Source organism: Nothobranchius furzeri, chromosome 15 (assembly GCF_043380555.1).
Source record: "Nothobranchius furzeri strain GRZ-AD chromosome 15, NfurGRZ-RIMD1, whole genome shotgun sequence".
In the NCBI taxonomy this organism is placed as follows: domain Eukaryota; kingdom Metazoa; phylum Chordata; class Actinopteri; order Cyprinodontiformes; family Nothobranchiidae; genus Nothobranchius; species Nothobranchius furzeri.
This window is the reverse complement of record NC_091755.1, coordinates 62,257,440-62,276,369: the sequence shown is the minus strand read 5'-3', so window position 1 is coordinate 62,276,369 and position 18,930 is coordinate 62,257,440. Positions and strand designations below refer to the sequence as shown.

Here is an 18,930-nt window from a genome sequence, read left to right as displayed (position 1 = left end):
CCACTGGTTAACACAACCAATGGACACACCCAATCAAATCTCCTCTAGTGGGGGACGTTCAGCCTCAGACCAGGCTTAAAGACTGAGGCAGCCACGATAAAAGAGGGGCCCCCACTAAAAAACATCATCCACAAGAGGATGAAATCCATCTCAGCAAGGCCAATGAGGTGCCATAAGCATTCATTTAGCCTGCTGGGGTCCAAGCACTGAACGAGTGATGGAACCTGAAGACACATCTCGTAAATAATAACGAGTAAAGGAACAGGGTGAAGCCCATGAAGCAGCCTGACAAATGTCTTCCATTGACACACCACTGAGGAGCGCCATCGAAGAGGAAATCCCTCTGGCTGAGTGAGCCCTGAGTGCCTCAGGGGGATCCTGCCCTGATGATGTGTAAGCGAGTGAAATGCCGTCACATAGCCAGTGTGAAAGAAGCTGGGCCGACAGCACCTGCTCAAGGGAAGACTCCCTGTAGTGCACAAACAGGTTTTGTGAGCGACGAATCCCTGAAGTGCGTGACACATATCGTGCAAGCGCGCGCACCGGGCAGAGAAGGTGAGAAGCCGCCTCCTCCTCAGAATTATGGGGAGGAAGAAAAAGTCCAGCCAATGAAATTGACCTGGATTTGAAGGAAGCATTAATGCTTTGGGGCACAAAGGCTGGGTTGGGGCATAAAACAGCAGACCCGCCATCCTCCCGGATCCTGAGGCATGTTGAGCCACTGAGAGGGCGGTTAGGTCACTCACTCTCTTAACTGATGCTAGCGCCAGCAGCAATGCAGTTTTAAGCGACGGGAACTTGAGTGAGACCTGGTCCAAGGGTTCAAATGGGGCTCCAGATAAGCCACGCAGAACCACCGTTAGCGAAAAAGCGGGCGGGACACAGGTCTGTTCCTCCTGACACCTTTTAGAAAACGTTTTGTGAGGGGATGATTGAAAACAGATCTATCTCCAAAACCCTGATGACATGATGAGATAGCTGCAGCATATGTCTTAACAGTGCTGAATGCGAGGCCCCTGTCCATCAGTATCTGTAGAAACGATAGGACATCCGCCAGCTGGCAGGAGAGCACTTGAACATTCCGTTCTGCGCACCAGTTCTGGAAAGCTGCCCATTTAGCAGCGTAAGACGCAATGGTAGAGGGCGCCCGCGCACTCTGAATCGTGGCGACCACATCATGCGGCAGCCCAGAAGCCTCTAAGCGTGACCGCTCAGCGGCCAGACCCACAGCCATTGGCCTATTTCAGGAGGATGTTTGATTATCCCATCCGCCTGGAGAAGGGCGTCCGCCCTCCACGGGAACCTCCACGGGGAGCCAGACACTAGCGCTTGCAGGTCCGGAAACCATAACGCGGACACGCGTCTGGGAGCCACCAGAATCACCGAGAGCTGTTCCGACCGAATTCGGTCCAGGAGACGGGGAATCAGAGGGACTGGTGGAAACGCATAAAGGAGCGTTCGAGGCCAGGGCTGGTGTGAGAAGGCGTCCGCCCCGAGCGGGGGTCCATCCCGGGGACTCAGGGAAAACCACAGGCGACACTGAGCGTTTTCGCGAGCCGCGAACAGATCCACAGACGGTTCCCCGAACCTGATCCAGATCTGTGATATCAGTGCAGGATGTAGACGCCAGTCGGAGTCGCGGGGTCCCCCTCTCGACAGGATGTCTGCCGCTACATTCAGGACCCCCGGAATATAGATGGCTCTGATGGACAGCAGGTGGACATGTGTCCAACACAGTAAATCTGTGGCAACACGCAACAGTGGGAGGGATCGAACTCCCCCTTGGCGATTTATGTACGCTGCCGCCACCCGGTTGTCTGTGTGAACTTCGACATGACGGCCCTCGAGAAGGGCAGCGAAGTGTCTGATCACATTCCTCACTGTCATAAGCTCCAACACATTTATGTGCTCGTGCGTGTGGGAGGGCCAGCGATCTGCCACCGTATGGGACAAGCACGTGCCCCCCCACCCCGACAGTGACGCATCCGTAAACACAGATACGTGTGACGCAGGACGTCCGATGGGAACCCCGCGTGAGAGGATGCAGGGGTTCCCCCAGTGAGCGAGGTCCCCGCCCACTGAAGGGGGAATCCTCAACATACGTCTCTTCTGACGTATCGGGTGTACCCGGAGGCGGATGAACCAGCGTTGCAAGCGCCTCGTGCGCAGCAAACCTAGCGGCACCACCGAATGGGCTGCGGACATCATGCCCAGGAGTTTCATGACTAACAGGGCTCTCACGATCTTGCGGGGTTGAACACGGGAGATCACCATGGAGAGATCTGCCGCTCTTGCAGGCGACAAACGTGCTCTCATTAGGGAGGCGTCCAACTCCACCCCGAGATACACAATTGACTGGGATGGAAGGATGGAGCTCTTTTCCCAGTTTATAGAAAACCCTAGGGTTGACAGATGCTCTGTCAACCTGCTGGTTTGCTGTGACGCCTTGTCCTTGGAACGAGCGCACAGGAGAAGATCGTCCAGGTAAAATAAGACCCTCATTCCCTCCGTGCGCAGTGGCTGCAGCGCGGTCTCCAGACATTTGGAGAAGGTGCACGAGGCTAGCGAGTAGCCGAAAGGGAGGCGATTGAACTGATATTGAACTCGCTTGAACGAAAAACGCAGAAACTTCCGGTGGTTTGGAACTACTGGGAAGTATGCGTCTTTCAGGTCGATTGACGTGAACCAATCCCCGGGGCGCACATATTCCAGGACTTGTCTCATCGTTAACATGCGGAAATGCATTACTGCTATGGAGCAGTTGAACAGGGACAGGTGGAGAATCGGCCTCATTCCTCCCAACTTCTTCGGTACTACGAAGTAGCGGGAGTAGAAGCCCGAGAGTTCTTGTCCACGAGGGACTCGGGAAATAGCGTCCTTGGACAGAAGTTCCCGCAGCTCCAGCTCTAGCGCCTGAGACTGTACTTGCGATGTGAACGTCGTCTCCACGATCCCATTGAAGGGAGGTGGAGTGGCCTGAAAATGAAGTGTGTGACCGCAATGAATGGTGTCCGAAATCCATTTGCTCATGATGCAAAGGCGGCGCCACTCGTGCGCGCGTTCCGACAGTGGACGCGTGTGCGCGGTCACGTGAACAACGTCTGAGGGTTGTGCATGCGCCCTTACCGCCGTCGCCCGTACCAGAGAACTGGGGGCGACCCATGGAGGGCTGCGCTCGAAAGGGCGAGTGCGAAACAGCTGGAACAGGCTGGTCCACATCGCGGAGCGTGGAGTCCGAGAGTGAAGGATGAGTGGGAGCCAGGCCCGTGCACGGGGGCGACAGAATGCCAGCGGATGGAGCCGCGCACTGTGCCGCCGCGCGTGGTCGAGACAGCGACCTGACATCCCGCCCCACCCAACGGTGTGGGGAGAGCGGTAAGAGTTGGGCCTGGCCGGATGCTGGGGCCGGAGCGCAAATGGAGCGCACACTTAATGCTGGCCGTGTATTATGACTACCTGCAGGAACATGTATGCGTGCAGCAGTGCTTGGTGTGGGGAACATGTGTGAGAACTCGGAAGAGGATTCTGCAGAGGACTGTAGGATTGTGCTCTTTGAGTGACGTTTTTTGGGTTTTATTTCAAAATCAACAACAACATCAGAACAATCAGTAACACACACATTCCCCCCAAAGAGTCACTTCCGTGGCTGCTTTCGGCGAGGCTCCTGCACCTGGGACTGTCAAGACGGCGTCTGCTGGCCCCGCTGGAGCCGTTGTCCTCCATCTCGCTGGTCCCGCTGATGTGAAGCCGAGGCGGGAGGCCGGCTCCGTGGAGCGGGCGGTGCAGCTGGGCGTCTGAAGTTTCCGCGCCGTTCGTCCCATCCTCTGGCGGAACGGCCGGAGTGCGAGGGTGGACCAGGTCTCGCACCGTAGCCGATAGTTCGGCCGTCTTCTGAGCCCTCTCAATGACGCCCCTAAGATGGGGACCAAACAAAACATCGGTGGTGATGGGGCCGTCCAGCATCTCCCTTTGCAGATGTTTCGGAATGGAGGGCAGGGCCTTCAGCCAGATCGCTCGCTGGATGAGGGTCTGCCAGGCAGCGATGCGAGCAGAACCGGTGAGCACAGCAGCACACAGATTGAGGATAGCATCAGCAGTCTTAGTAATGACGGCTTTCGACTCCTTGGGAGCTTCCAGCTCCTCCATCATCTTGGAGACGCCGAAGGCAAGAAGGGCGATGTTATTCCCTGCAGCGCCGGTCTGAAAGGCACACCGATGTGCGCGGTCGGTGAGCCGCGTCAGCAGCTGGTCATGTTTTGAAGCGGGAACAGCTCGCGGGCCAGCGAGGTGGTTCTTGGCGCCGAACAGCGAGGCCAAGTCCGGCTCTAGCGGAGGAACGGACGGCCAGCCTTGGTCGGAAAACCCCTCGACCTTGGTGATGGGCGCATACGTGGAGACTGGCGCCTTGAGCTTGGCAGGCTCGGAGAAGGCGGCAGACCAGCAGCTCATAGTAGCGGGGAAGCGCGGCCAGATAGGGTCTGGACAGTGTGAGTTGCCCCGAAAATTCCCACCAAATCATCCGCTTCAGGCGGGGCCGGTTCTGGCACAGCTAGCCCCTTGCGGGCTGCTGCCGCAGAAATGATGGCGGGCAGCTCCTGGAGCAGTGCTCTTACTGCTGGCAGGGAGGAGCGAGAAGCCACTGGGGCAGAAGGACCCGCTGAGCGAAGCTCGTCGACCTCCGTTATGTCTAGGAGGGATGCCGCCTCATCGTAGTTCTCGCTGTCGGTGACGTCATCCAGCCGGTTGAAGCCAGCCGGCTCCTGACCGGCGTCGAAGAAATCCAAAGCCTTGTCCGGCGGGTACGAGTCAGCAACCGGAAATTCTTCGTCGGTGGCGGGAGTGAAGTACTTGACTCGGCGAATCTTCTCCGCCACGGGCAGAGCGGCACAGAACGGGCACGAGGCCTGCGGGGTCAAGGCCAGGCCAGCGTGGTGAGCCCCGAGACAGACCTCACACTTAGCGTGCAGGTCGCCGCTGGAAATGGAGCCTGTCTGGCAGGTCGGGCAGGGTCTGGCGCCGCTGGACATGGCTGGTAAGTCGTCTTCTCGGATAATTTTGCTCTTTCAGGAAAATATTTGCTCTTTAAGGAAGCTCTCAAGCTTGGCATGAAGAGAAAAAGGAGGTGAGCAGTGGGGTCACTGCGGTTATATACCACGAGGGGGCCCACTATTGGTTGGCGTACATTTAAGCTCTTCATGATTGGCTGATGCGGAGATCATCCTTCCAATAGCAGCTAGCTTAAGGGCTAAGACTAGACGAAATAGAACTGTAGGTCCTATTGAAATGAGACAACACTGGCTTACAGCCAACAAATATACCTTTGTTTTGAGCTATAATTCATGACTGTACTCCAAACATTGTGGTCGTACGGTTCATTTGTTTGAGAAAATTCAAATAAAAAAAATGTCTCTCTTCACTCTAAATTGAAAATTCCGCACTCTAAGTATACAAACTACACATCTTCTGTGAACAACTCTTTACTACCCCCAGACCGTTTGGACTACCAAAACAAATTATAACTCAAAAAATAGGAATTTTTGTCAGCTTTTCAGAATGGGTTTCATTTTATCTCTAAGTGTTACCGTTCTTTTACTACAAGCCTCAGAAGGAGGAGAGACTCAGATTTTCCCTCATTGAAACCCATGTTAAAGGAACAGAGATTTTCTCCTCTGATCGGCTTCAGACAGCTAAACGTTCAACTAAATATAAAAATTAAACTGTTAAACTAGTCCTACTCAAACAACAAGTGTTTAGACATTTTTGCTGTCCAGATTTTTAAATAATGTTCAGATTTCAGTTTTCTGCTGTTTAGGATTGCTTTCTCCATTCTTCACTTTTTGTGCTTTATTTACATTTTGGTGCTTTTTGCTTCTAAATCTTTCAAAACATTCAGCTCATTTGAACAGTTTTGCTTAGTTTCAGCTTCAGCAATTAGTTTCTGACTTCAGCATATGATGCTAATTTCACAGTTCAGCTAAATGTAAAAATTAAACTGTTAAACTAGTCCTACTGAAATAACAGGTGTTTAGACATTTTAGCTGTCCAATTTTTTAAACAGTGTTCACAGGTTTGAGTTTTCTGCTATTTAGGATTAGTTTTCTTGATTCTTCACTTACTTTATGTGCTTTTTTTGCTTCTTGGTGCTTTTTGCTTTCACATCTTTCACTACATTCAGCTCATTTGACAGTTTAGCTTAGTTTCAGCTTACTTCAGCTATTCAACAACTTCAGCAATCATTTACCAAATTTAGCATAAACTGCTAATTTCACAGTTCAGCTAAATGTAAAGATTAAACTGTTAAACTTGGCAAACCGAAATAACAGGTCTTTAGACATTTTACCATGGACGTCACTAGGATTGAGATATAGGGGGGGCTTAGCCCCTGGAGCTTGACCTTGAACATTTTTTTCACATCCTGCAAAAACTTTGTCAATTAATTCATTATCTGAAGAACATTTAACAAAACCTATCATTTTATCACTTTCTTTTCCTTTCCTACCTTTGTGCATTTTCTCTCTTTTTATAAAAAATAACACTTAATCAGTTCATTAGTGGGGTCTATGTTGAAGAAAGATTTTATATAAGTCCATTAAAAATTAGATATGTTATATTTCCAAATAAAGGTATTTATTTCAGTCTACTGCACTTAACATGGGGAAATGTTGCAGTCATTTAATTAATTACAACTTGCTTAATTATAAATGTTACTGAAATATGACAAAGAACAAATAAATAATTGTCAAACTTTTATTCTGCCAAATGAGTGTGCAGTTGACAGTTTTAATATATGAATAACACTGATATGATATGGAATAAAGGAGTATGTAATTAACAATTACAAGACAAAATAGCAGTATATATAAAAATGAGGGCTGGGACTTGATTACAATTTTTTTAATCTAATTAATTAGAGGCTTTGTAATTAATTAATCTAAATTAATCGCATTGTAATCATTCAGGAAAATGTGCTCTCAAAGCAAAACTTAATTAAAATTATGAGACAGAGAATTAAACATTAGACATAGTTATTACTGTAAAACTAAAGCTTTTAATAAAAAAATGCATTTTAATTAATCAAATGTCACTGTGTGATATGAAACAAGACCTAAATCAACTAAAATTTATAATTACAAATAGAAAACGCCTGCAAAGGGTTCCTGAGCCTTTAAATAGTCTCTCTGTCTAGTTGAATTACTGAAATAAATTTGACTTTGCACCAGATTCTAATTTTTCCAGTTTCGCTTGTTTGTATAATTGGGAGTTTTTATTAGCATTTCTACTCATAATGTAGTAAAAACACATAAATAATAATCCTTCAAAATGACAGTAGAACAGGCACAAATATGATCTAGCACTTAAATGTACTAACTTTTAACACCAGAGCAGGCATGGCATATTCTGAGAATGATCAGGAACACTAACTGGTTCCAGTTAAATGACTGGAGGATGATGAGATAATAAAAGATCGTGGCGAGGAAATAATGATCTGATGAACAGGTGAGCGGACCTTCCTTACATGGGAAGTCCTGATGTCACGTTAAGAAGGGGGTGCTGCAGACCCGCAGATTCACGCCTGCTGCAGCGAATCTTGTGTGATCTCCAGCCTGATCACAACTTCCTCGTTCCTCGCTGCCCTTGATGCACTTGACCATCCGCCCCTTAGCTGATAACAGCTTCAACACACCTCGCTGCTTAATGATAGTAATGCATGCGATGATGTTTAGACAGTGACTCGTCTCAGAAACGTATAACTCCCCGACAGAATTGTTTAGAAAATCATCAGAAAAGCTTCAGAGTCTTTCTGTTTTGACTTAAACTTCTGTTTTCAACTTTAAGACACGTTGTCTCTGATTGTTTACAGAGTAGTGAGAACACGGAGCGTTCTCCCAGCGGCAGCCAGGTGCCTCTCGTTTGCCTGACTACTTTCATAAACTACTGTTACCCCCAAATTCCACTACCTCCGCTCCGCTCCGGTCCGCCCCCGCCTTCCGCAGCCGCTCGCTTCCGAACTCAATTTTTACTGGTACCCGCTCTACAACGGCTCCGCTCCGGTGCGGAGACCTGAGGGGGGCAAACAAGCATGCGCGGGATTTTCGAGATCTTGCGATACAGTCCGAGCAATAAACGCGGAAGTTAGATCCAAACACCCGTTGTGCGGGAGAAGCATCGGAAATGAGCTGTTTAATCTGCCCATCATTTGTGTTGAGAGATCAGCAGTGTTTGGATCAACAAAGTGTGACTACTTTGATAGTGGCAACTGTATTTATGGCTTATTTTTGTGCATTTAAACTTCAGCCGCCATTGATAGTTGTTAAAAGTTGTTAAACCTGTGCATATGAAACAAAAAACGCCTTTTGTTTAGCGATTTATTGTGAAAAACGGAAGATGTGCTTGCTCCTTTTCCTGTTGGGCCGTTGTGATTTCTGTCCATTTACTGCGGAGGTGCTCCGGCGTCCGGCAAAAATAGGATCGATTCTATTTTTGCCGGACGCCGGAACAGAGGGCGCCGCACGGCGCCGCACTGCCGGAGCACGGCCGCAGTAGTGGAATTGCTCTGATTGACTAGAACGGGACCGATTTTGCTCCGGCGTTCGTGTCGGAGCGGAGCGCAGCGGAGCGGAGGTAGTGGAATTTGGGGGTTAGGGCAAAGAATTATTCTGTCTGGTGCTTTCAGCGCTGCACAGATGTTACGTAAATGTTAAAAATATAGCTTACCGCAACTTTTGTAAAGTTTCCTGTATCACCGGGCGGGCAGCTGCAGCAGAGATGATCTCTGAAAAATGTCCACGACACGGACTCTGTTGTTGTCTGGAAGTTTGTTTTTTTCAAGTTAAGAAAAGAGGCGGACGGGTTTCCTAAATCCTGCATCAGTCCAAGCAAGGCAACTTCTTTCAGTTTTTATTCCGTTAGTAGCCATTAGCACTGTGCATTGTTGTGTGCGTCAGTGATATTCTGTCTACGAGGAAGTCGTGCAATGACAAAGGTTCTGCCGTGCTCGAAATGCAAGCTGCAATTAAATGCGTGAAATTTTTTAATTTTTTTCTAATTAATCATAATAACACGTTAAAGTCCCAGCCCTAAAAAACTCAAAATGATAGGGGGGCTTGTGATTATTTTAGGGGGGCTGAAGCCTAAAACGGACCTAACGACGTCAGCGCATTTTACTTTTCCAGATTTTTATACAATGTTCACAGATTTAAGTATTTTTGCTATTTAGCATTATTTTTCTCTATTCTTCACTTACTATTTGTGCTTTGTTAGCATGTGTAGTATATACATCTGGATGCTGGGAATATTGCTGCCTGCTATACTCTTCCGAGGAAAGATAAGTCCAAACCTGCCATTATTTTGAAGCTTGTAAACAGGAAATGTAAAATGGAACTGATGAGGCAAGGGAAGAAGTTGAAGGGTTCTGAGGTGTACTTGAATGAGCACCTTACGCAGAAAACAGCCAAAATCGCACATGAAGCCCACAACCTGAGGAAGAACAACAAGATAAAGATGACCTGGATGAGGAATTGCAAGGTTTACATCCAACTGAATGGGACTACACCCAAACAAGCTAAAGTAGTTATGGTAAGAGATCTTAAAGATCTTGAGCAATTTAAATGATGCTAAAAATTACAGAAAAATCTTGAGATTAATGACTGGGACTCCGTTGGTAATTTACAAACATTTGAACATTTGGACCCTTCTAAGTATGGTAAGGTGTATGGAAGGTGCTCAGAGAATATTTCTAACAAGGCCTTCGAGGGAGAAGTGGACCCAATTATCTATAATGGTAGGACATTACTTAAAGGAGCATGGGGCAGGATGAAGAAACGAAACTCATTAGCGACGCACTCTGCGCTGTGAGTAACTGCAGCCCGGCACGAGAGCACGCACAAACTCTTCACAAGAAAAAAAAAAGTTACAGTGATGTACGGCCAGAGCGCGGCTCGAACAAGACACCGTGTCGAGCGATGAAGTAAGTAACATTGTTACTTTAGTCTAATATTTGTAAAGTTCCATGACAACATTAGCATTTTAATTTAGCCATGACACTCGTGATGTAAAGCAAGTGCTCCTTCCTATGAAATATTCATAAGCCAGTTTTGTGACTGGTTAGCAAGACAGTAACATGATGCTACTTTATCAGCATAAGGCTTTGTGGCTGCAGGTGATTTCTGATGTTTTTAGACCAATTACAGTTATTATTTTGCACTAAGCTTACTAACAAGCTAATGTTATTGTTTATACATCATGTAAGAACATCCAATTTCAAGTCACTGACATCATTTGTGAAACCAATTTCATTACAGGACAGGCATCACAACAATGTAAATAAGAACATAAATATCAATGTTTAGTTCAAAAATGCATCAAAATAAAATCATAATATCAACAAGACCTACAGGGTAATAGTCATTTTTATCATTACTGTCACTGATTTTCAGGAATTCATATTGGAAGCAGTGATGGAAGACAGTTCAGATGGAGTGTGCCCGAGCCTGCCACAGATATTGATGTGTCGTGGGAAAGTTTGAGACCAGGGGCTAAAGGAAAGGGGAGAGGAAAAGGTCGCTCCGAGGGTCGGGGGAAGGACACGCTCAAGGGGTGAGGGCAGCAGGTTGAGGTCCAGAGCTCCTTCAAGAGGACCAGGGCGCCGGGGTAGGCAGCGAACAGCTTTCAAAGAGGACCGAGACCGGCTTGCACAGCTGAGAGCTGCCAGTATAGCTGAGATGCAGGTTGGTTGTAGCCATTTGTGTAAAAAAATAAAATAAAATAATAGATGCCAAAAACAAAAACATCACTCACTGGAGATATGAATCTAGTCATGTAAACATATGCTCTTTAATTTCTAGACAGCTTTACAACACCTGAGCCAGGAGGAGAGAGATTATATTCTCGAGAGAGTGGTGACCCGTCTTCCAGGGGTGATGCTGGATATCCTGGAGTTTCGGCAAGAGACGCCATGACACCGTCTTCCTGACTGAGGGCACCCTAACCCAAAAATCCAAACCGTTTATCTACAACTACAGTAGTTCCAAAACAGCACAATACCTCAAAATAACTTTAGCTGAAGACAGCATTTTCACCCAAAAATGAACAAACAGTTTGTGCAATATATTTATTTTTATTTATGTACAAAAAAGTTCTGTTATTTGCATTTGTACATAGTATTTTTTCTTAATTTCTAATAAATCTGTGTGCATGAAAGAAGTCATTCCTGTCTTTTGATGCTTCACGTAGCTGGGGCCTTTATGGAGAGGAGAACAGCAGCATTAGATCATACATATGGGCCATTCCCATCTGTACCGGGTCGGCCCGGGCCGGGTAGCGTAGGTTGTTTACATATCTGGGTGGCCTGGTGGTTTTCCGGGCCAACCAAGGCTCATTCTCAGCCCTCTTCTCGAGGGGGTCTGCTTCAGGCCGACCAGGGCCAACACACCCACTGCTGACAGCAAATTCACACCTTCCATTAGAGCAAGCCTCTGATTGGTGGGTAGAATCAGCCCACATGGACTTAAGGCAAGGATGTGTGGAATCAACCGGGCCAGGCTGGGGCCGACTGGGGCTACCCGGCCCGGGTCGGCCCGGGCCGGGTAGCGTAGGTTGTTTACATATCTGGGTGGCCTGGTATTTTTCCGGGCCAACCAAGGCTCATTCTCAGCCCTCTTCTCGAGGGGGTCTGCTTCAGGCCGACCAGGGCCAACACACCCACTGCTGACAGCAATATCACACCTTCCATTAGAGCAAGCCTCTGATTGGTGGGTAGAATCAGCCCACATGGGCTTAAGACAAGGATGTGTGGAATCAACCGGGCCAGGCTGGGGCCGACTGAGGCTACCCGGCCCGGGCCGACCCGGTACAGATGGGAATGGCCCAATAGATTACATGAGAATGCAATTCTGGAAACTCTCGAGTTCTGAAGTTGACCTGTAAAAAAACAAAAGCTACAACTTTATAGATTATTAGGAATCACACTTTTGATTGCCTTTTCACCCACAATTGTCATTTCTATATGTAAATTTTCAGCTTTGATATTGACACTTTAGCTTTTTTGCTTATGAAAATGTTATTAATATACCTAAAGGTCAGATTAGTGGCATCCTTCAACCAGTGTCTGTTGAACATGATTCGTTGAAGAGCCTCGTGTGGTGGAGATCCTGGCACCATGCCACGTTGCATCAAGTGGTCCATGGTCACATTTGCCACGGGTCCATTCATGCATCCCTGTGACATGGTGAAGCACACCCACCCACATGTCCTAACAGAAAAAATAAGTTTTATTTGAAAACTTTACATGTGACAGAAGCGCTCACAAACAGAAACACGAGAGCTGGCACTATTATGAAAAGAAAGGTAATTATGTCAATGTGCATTGTTGTCTTGTTGTCCAAAAGATGTCACAATACTTACATTAAACATATCACGATGTTGTGCTTTCTGACAAATGTACCAAAATTGGTTGAAGATGTCATTCAGCCACACAAGTAGGATGGAAATTCCCTTTAGGATCCCAGCCTGTGAACAAGGATAAAACAACAATTCCATCTTTTAGTTCTTTTTAAAACATAGAAGGGTTTTATTTACCTGCAACGTTTTGTTTGCGGCTGCAAACTTCGTCAGCCTGACAAAGTTTTCATAACAGTTCTATTCTGTTATGAAAACAATAAATAAAAGTAGAATTAATATATTGTTTTAAGACTTTGGAGTTTAAAAAAAGAGTGTAGATAAGAATAGGGCTGGGAAATATGGCCTCAAATCTATATTGCTATATAATCTGAAGCATGTGCAGTAACGATATATATTGCGATATATTTTTTCATCTGTTTATAGATGTCAAATTGACATGCTTTTAGATATCCTCATGTGGCAAATATATGCCACTTGAGGCATATAGGCCTCCTCCTCCGCCCACTCCATGCTTGCAGTCACCGCCATTCTGTTGTCCCATTGTCAGCAGGGTGCACATCTTAGTGACGTCATGTGTTATCACAATATCGCCGTATTGCGATATAGCCAAAAACTATCATTACCTGTTACAGATGTTGTCTGTTTTGTGGCCACAAGGTGGCCTCAGAGCTCCTACCTGTTCACCTGGAGAGCCAGGTGTCGCTAATCTTCTCAGTCAGGGAGCTTCCTATAAAAGGCAGCTCCCTCTGTCATTCGAGGAGGGAAGCTTAGCAGAGGCCTGGTGTTAAAGCGAGTGTTCCTCTTTTTCCCTCCTAGAAAACCAGACGTTAAAGTCTTCGTTTTGATTACCTGTGTGGTACACTTCCTAGTAGCCAGAGCTCGTTTTTGTCTCCATTAGAATACTCGTTAAAGAGTTCAGCTCACCCTTTTGGTGTAGCCTTTTGTGTTTGTCTCATTCCTTTACTTTCCCGGATTAGTACCGGCGTTTTGTGTTTATTAATAGTATTGTTATTTACCCTGTATTGGATGATCCTTCTGTTTAGTATTGTTAATTCCCCAGTGGGACGTCCTTTTGGTTTTGTATTCATTTTGTCTTAGCCTGCATAAAGCAGTGTTTTTTAGTTAATAAACTCCTCTAAGAGAGTAAATCTTGGTTTTGTCCGGTAATTCACATATCTTTCTTTACGCCCCCTTTAACATCATCTCCTAGACGAGCTGGGGGCCGTAAAATTACTCAATTTTATATCATTTCTACCTTATATCGTTTATATTGCCCACCCCTAGATAAGAAGACATTGCAACTAACACACTGTTGAGTAAGTTGTTTGCTTGGTCCTCATCAATTTGGACTGCATCCATAGCTAGATCCATGGATTTGAAACTACAGACAACACAATAATATTTGTTGTACGTAATGATAAATACTGGAACTTACCTGAAATGGTACTGATTCTAAAGAGATAAATGTGGAGCATAATACATCTGTCATTAATTATTTCTGCAAATAACAACAATCTGCTGTGAAGTGACACTTCACAACATAAATAAATATATATAATGACCTATATTTGCTTATCTATTGTGTTTTTATCTTTTTTACACATATTACAGCAGTAATTTCCTGCATATATGGCAAGACTTCTCATGAACATATTTACCTTTCTTCAAAAGGATCCAAATCTAGGTCATCAGCTAAGGCCTCAACACCAGCCATTAGAAAATCTTCCCTGTAAAGATAATGTCAGAAGTGTTTGGTGGTGTGATGTTAGTTCTGAACCAAGTGTGGATATGCAAGGTGTAATTTAATGTATGAAATATCATAGCACAAAACGTGAATATTTGTTTTACAGAAAAGATACTAACCCCTCAGACACAGGTTCAGTTGGAGATAATCTATGCAACATTTTAGCTGCTGTTCGCTTACTGGGTGTTGAGGTTGACTGCACATTGCCTCCCTGAATTGCAGTTTCAGGAGCCTGCTTCTCCTGGTAGCTGGAAAACACATTTTTAAGCAAAAATGTCAACAAGTTGGTTGAGACTCTACACCTTCTGTTTACATAGATCAACAATGGCTAAGCTTCTTTACCTGTGGCACAACTAGTAATATGAAAATGCATGTCAGTCATAAAAAAATTTATTTATCATTTTCACAAACATATTTTATTCTGACCTACATTCAACTGGACAAATTTAGAAAAATAAATACAAACTTCTGCACAACTTTACTTTTAGTCAAACGTGTTGTTATGGCTGACTTATTATTTATTCCTATGTAGCACAGCAATAGCGCTAGGAAAATATATTCTGATGGGGTTCTGTTACACAAACCCCACGAATAACATTATCTACTGAAGTAACAGTCCTGCTTAGAGGTTGGACTGTAGATCAAATATGACATAATTCTAAAGACTCATCTTTGGTTTGGAAAATGTCCGTTCTCTTCTGTGGTACATACAAACTGAAACGTGATTGCAGCTAACATGCTAACGCACGCTAGCTCTCTCCGGCTGAGCGGTATAATCAAATCAAGCTCTGTTTACTTTTCTCGTCAGAATAAACGGAGCATCCATTTATCTCCAAACACATGCGGCGTGTCGTCCACAAAATGTAGAAGTGATCTGATTACACCTTAGTTGCTTTTAGCTTTTTTAAACTGATCAGGAAGCCATATGCTAAACACCGTTAGCTTAGATACGTTTCTTGTTCATCTGCACAAAGATTTGTTAGATTACCTAAATCAGCATTATCTAAATCCATAAGTTTAATTTTATTTTCTCAAATTGTGCAGATACAGCTCTGATATGTTTACCTACTCGTTACTGAAACCTACAGCAGAAATAAGGAGACCAACACTTACCTGGTCACTAGAAAATGTGCCATGTCCGCATCCTTTTTCAGGCACCAAATCCAGTTGAAGCAGCCTCCATTTTTCCAGAGCGTAACCAATAGATATTCGGGTCCCTGACCGACTTTTATCTTATTTTCTTTTTGACTCTCGAGATGCCGCTGATAAAACCTTTTTCTTTGTGCCACTCTTTAGTGGGCTTTGAGTTGCGCTTGGTCGTTTGCTAGTTGTAGAATCCATTTCCAGGGTTCTTCCTCTTCTGTTTGAGGTTTTAACGTGGCTAGTAGTGAAAGATGCATTACCGCCACCTAGCAAGCTTCCAAATGTTTTTCCGGGTTTGAACCTTGTCGAGAACGAGCTTGAAGCGTCAAATAACGTCACATCCTTAAAACAGCGCGGGAAATTCGGATGCGACATGTTTTGCATTTTGAAGCACACAGCCTGTTTAACAAAATGGAATGATAAACTGGTTTCATCATTCTTTTTAGTTTAAAATGCTTCATCACCCATAAGCTTCACAAGAATGAACATTTACTTTTTGTTTTTGGACAATTCTGCCCCATGCTCCTTTAAATTAAACACTACTGCTCTGTAGGCAGAAATATCTGTTGTACTGTATACGGGGTGGATGAGGACGAACTACTTACCGATTCTGACTATTAGGTTTATGGCTCTTTGCACCACAAAATGAATGATTTTGGAAGTGATATAGATTTTGATGGTAATTTTAATAAAGAGCCATGGGATGATTGTAAATACTATAGTGATGGGAGTTTAAAGAGATAAATATAGTGGAAGCCTTCTCTGTCATCCATCTCAATTGTAGAAGTCTGCATACAAACTATGATAAGGTTAAAGAGTATTTGAGTCACTTACCAAAGTTTTCTGTTATTACTGTCTCAGAGACGTGGTTGGACAATGAAAAGTGTTCCTATGTGGAAATCGAGGGATATGAATTATTTACTTTAAATAGGAACAAGAAAAAGGGTGGTGGGGTTGCACATATGGATATAAATGTGAGGTGACAAAAAGTCATCTGACAAAAAGACAATTATTATTGATGGGGTTATGGAGTGCATCAGTGTTGAAATTGCTATTGAAGGAACTAAGCCCATCATTGTTAGTTGTTTGTATAGAACACATGGATCCTGTCTAAATACTTTGAATCAGGAAGTCGGTAGCTTGTTTGTAAATTTAAACAAGGTCCATATTGTACGTGGTGACTTTAACATTGACCTTCTTAACCCTCATGATAACTTACAAATATCTAATTTTATTACAACAGTGTACAGTAATAACCTTCTCCCACTTATCCCTCAAACTACTCGAATTACAACTACAACTGCCACTTTGATCGACAATATATTCACTAATGAGATATCCAGACAAATTACAGCGGGATTACTAATTAATGATTTAAGTGACCATCTACTGGTATTTAGTGTTTTTCATCAAATAGTACATTATGCTCAAAATCCTGAAACAATTACACAGAAATTGGTTTGACATAGACATAGGCGTCATTTTAACTGGGGACGCCGGGGACATGTCCCCGGCAAAATTCATGATTGGCAGCTGTGTCCCCCCCACTTTCAAAAAAGCCTGCTGATGAGGATTTTTGTTTTACCAGCTCAGATCTTATACCAGGGGTCGGTAACCTGTTCCCATCAAAGAGCCATTATTACCCGTTTCCCACAGTAAAGAAAACACTGCAGCAGCCGCAGCGTTGCGGGCGGGGCCTACCCTCAGACAGCAGAGCGCTGCTCACAACAGGTGACAGCAGCCGGGGGCATCGTACCCGTGGGGGATTCAACGCCCACACTTTTCCAGCTGTTTTGCTCACCTCCACACCAGTCTGGTTTCTTTACGTCGCACTCACTCTGTTTGCCTCATCTCCTTCTTCACCTCCCAGCCGATGTCGGGTTTCCAGGAGAGCAGGAGAGGGAGGGACGGAAGAGCTCGACTGAATTCATAATTTTACATCTTGACATTAGCTGTACAAAGTCTGAGTTTGATAAAGTGAAGAACAACAATTTGCAGAGGTTTATAACTGGCGCAGCGCCAGGTTTTCATTTTTGGATGGGCCACGGTAATTTTGGACGGACCTTAATAAGCAGTGACTTAAGTGAAGCAGGCAGGTCGCGCTAGAAAATTTAGTTTAAAAAGACGTCATAAATGTTTTCCCCCGTCATTTTTATTTCTAAAATATGAAGTAAAAACTCACAATTTAATTTTCATTCATTTGCCATTAATATTTAGTCTACAACCGTGCGTTAAGTGGACCAACTTCCAGTAAACGCAAAGCATCCAGTCCACCTCTCCAAATGCGTAAAATGTGCATCAGCCGCTAGTTAGGCGTGCCGCGCGCACCATCAGCTGATCAGCCCAGACAAAAGCAGAGCAAATAGAGAAAGAATAGAGGATGATTGTGTCTGGATGTGGATGGAGATTACATTTTACAGCAGCCTGATCATCATTTAAATACGTAAACCATCACCTGTCTTCTAGTCCACGCTATCAGCATTATTTTAATTGGTGCGTGTGTGTGTGTGTGTGTGTTTGTTTTCCACTTCAAACACTGGTCTAACCAACCAGACCAGCGTGTCCAGTAACACATTAATGTTACAATTAAACTTGATTAACCCCAGAGCCGTGCGCACTGCACTATACTGACTGTAAATGAGGGGGAAACTATTTAATCGGATCCTTTACTTTTCAACATGGTTTAATGTAAAGTTTCATTCAGTACAAACTTTAGTTACACCAATCTAACGAGACAGAGCCTAGATTTGTATTCTGAACAGTTTAAACATGTTTGAAACGGAGACATGCGTGACGCGTCTAAAATTCGCACCTGCTCCGCTATTACGGAAATTAAACTAACAAGATGAATAACATGAAATTATTTTAGGCACAGACAACATCCCCCACACTTTTGAAAAGCTTGCAACGCGCCTGATCACTCATGTACGTCTTAATTATCTTTCATTAGACGATAATCAATAAAACGATTTATATAAAGTGGATCCAGAAGTTGTAGCCCGTCTCTGCCTTCAATTTTTGGTATTTTTCACCCTGTTGATGGTTTTACTGAGCAGGTGCCACTTTTGTCCTACGTTTCTTTTTTAAAACATGTTTACACTGTTCAGAATACAAATCCAGGCTCTGTCACGTTTGATTGTTGTAATTAAACTTTGTAGGTGGGGAAGGTCAGAAAGCAGCTCAGAAGCGCCGATATGATTACGCACAAGCGTGACGCGTCAACCTGGTCTCACAGTAAGACCGGGTTGGAACTGTTCAGGTTTACGCAGACAATCTTTACATTTAGAATTAGCATACAGATGTAAAATTAATGCAGTAAAATATAAAGCTTTTTATTTAAATATCCATTCATTATTTCACAAGCACAGAGAGCCGCATCAGATGGATGGAAGAGCCGCATGCGGTTCCAGAGCCGCCGACCCCTGTGCTAGCCTACTTTATTGTCCCCAGCAATTTTTAAACCCCACTCAAGTGTATGGTTATTGTCCCCAGCAATTCTGAAAACAAACTGACGCCCTTGGACATAGAACACCTGAAGCCCTGGCTGCATACAAGGCAGATCTTTCTGCTCAGACGTGGGATGAAGTTTTTTGTAGTGAGGACCCCAACCTAGCATATGATGCCTTCTTATCCAAAGTAACCAA

General features: G+C 44.7%; 1 protein-coding gene and 1 long non-coding RNA gene across 6 annotated transcripts in view; one reads left to right on the top strand and one right to left on the bottom strand.

Moving 5' to 3' along the window:
* cacna2d3a (calcium channel, voltage-dependent, alpha 2/delta subunit 3a) overlaps positions 1–18,930 on the top strand; it is a 341,398-nt gene that overhangs the window by 227,198 nt on the left and 95,270 nt on the right. The gene's annotated exons all lie outside the window — the stretch shown is intronic.
* LOC129160735 (uncharacterized) lies at positions 11,884–13,979 on the bottom strand. The gene is made up of 3 exons (XR_011516732.1): positions 13,706–13,979; positions 12,403–12,507; positions 11,884–12,250 (listed from the first exon to the last, which is right to left on the bottom strand). It is a non-coding gene; the product is annotated as an uncharacterized lncRNA (long non-coding RNA).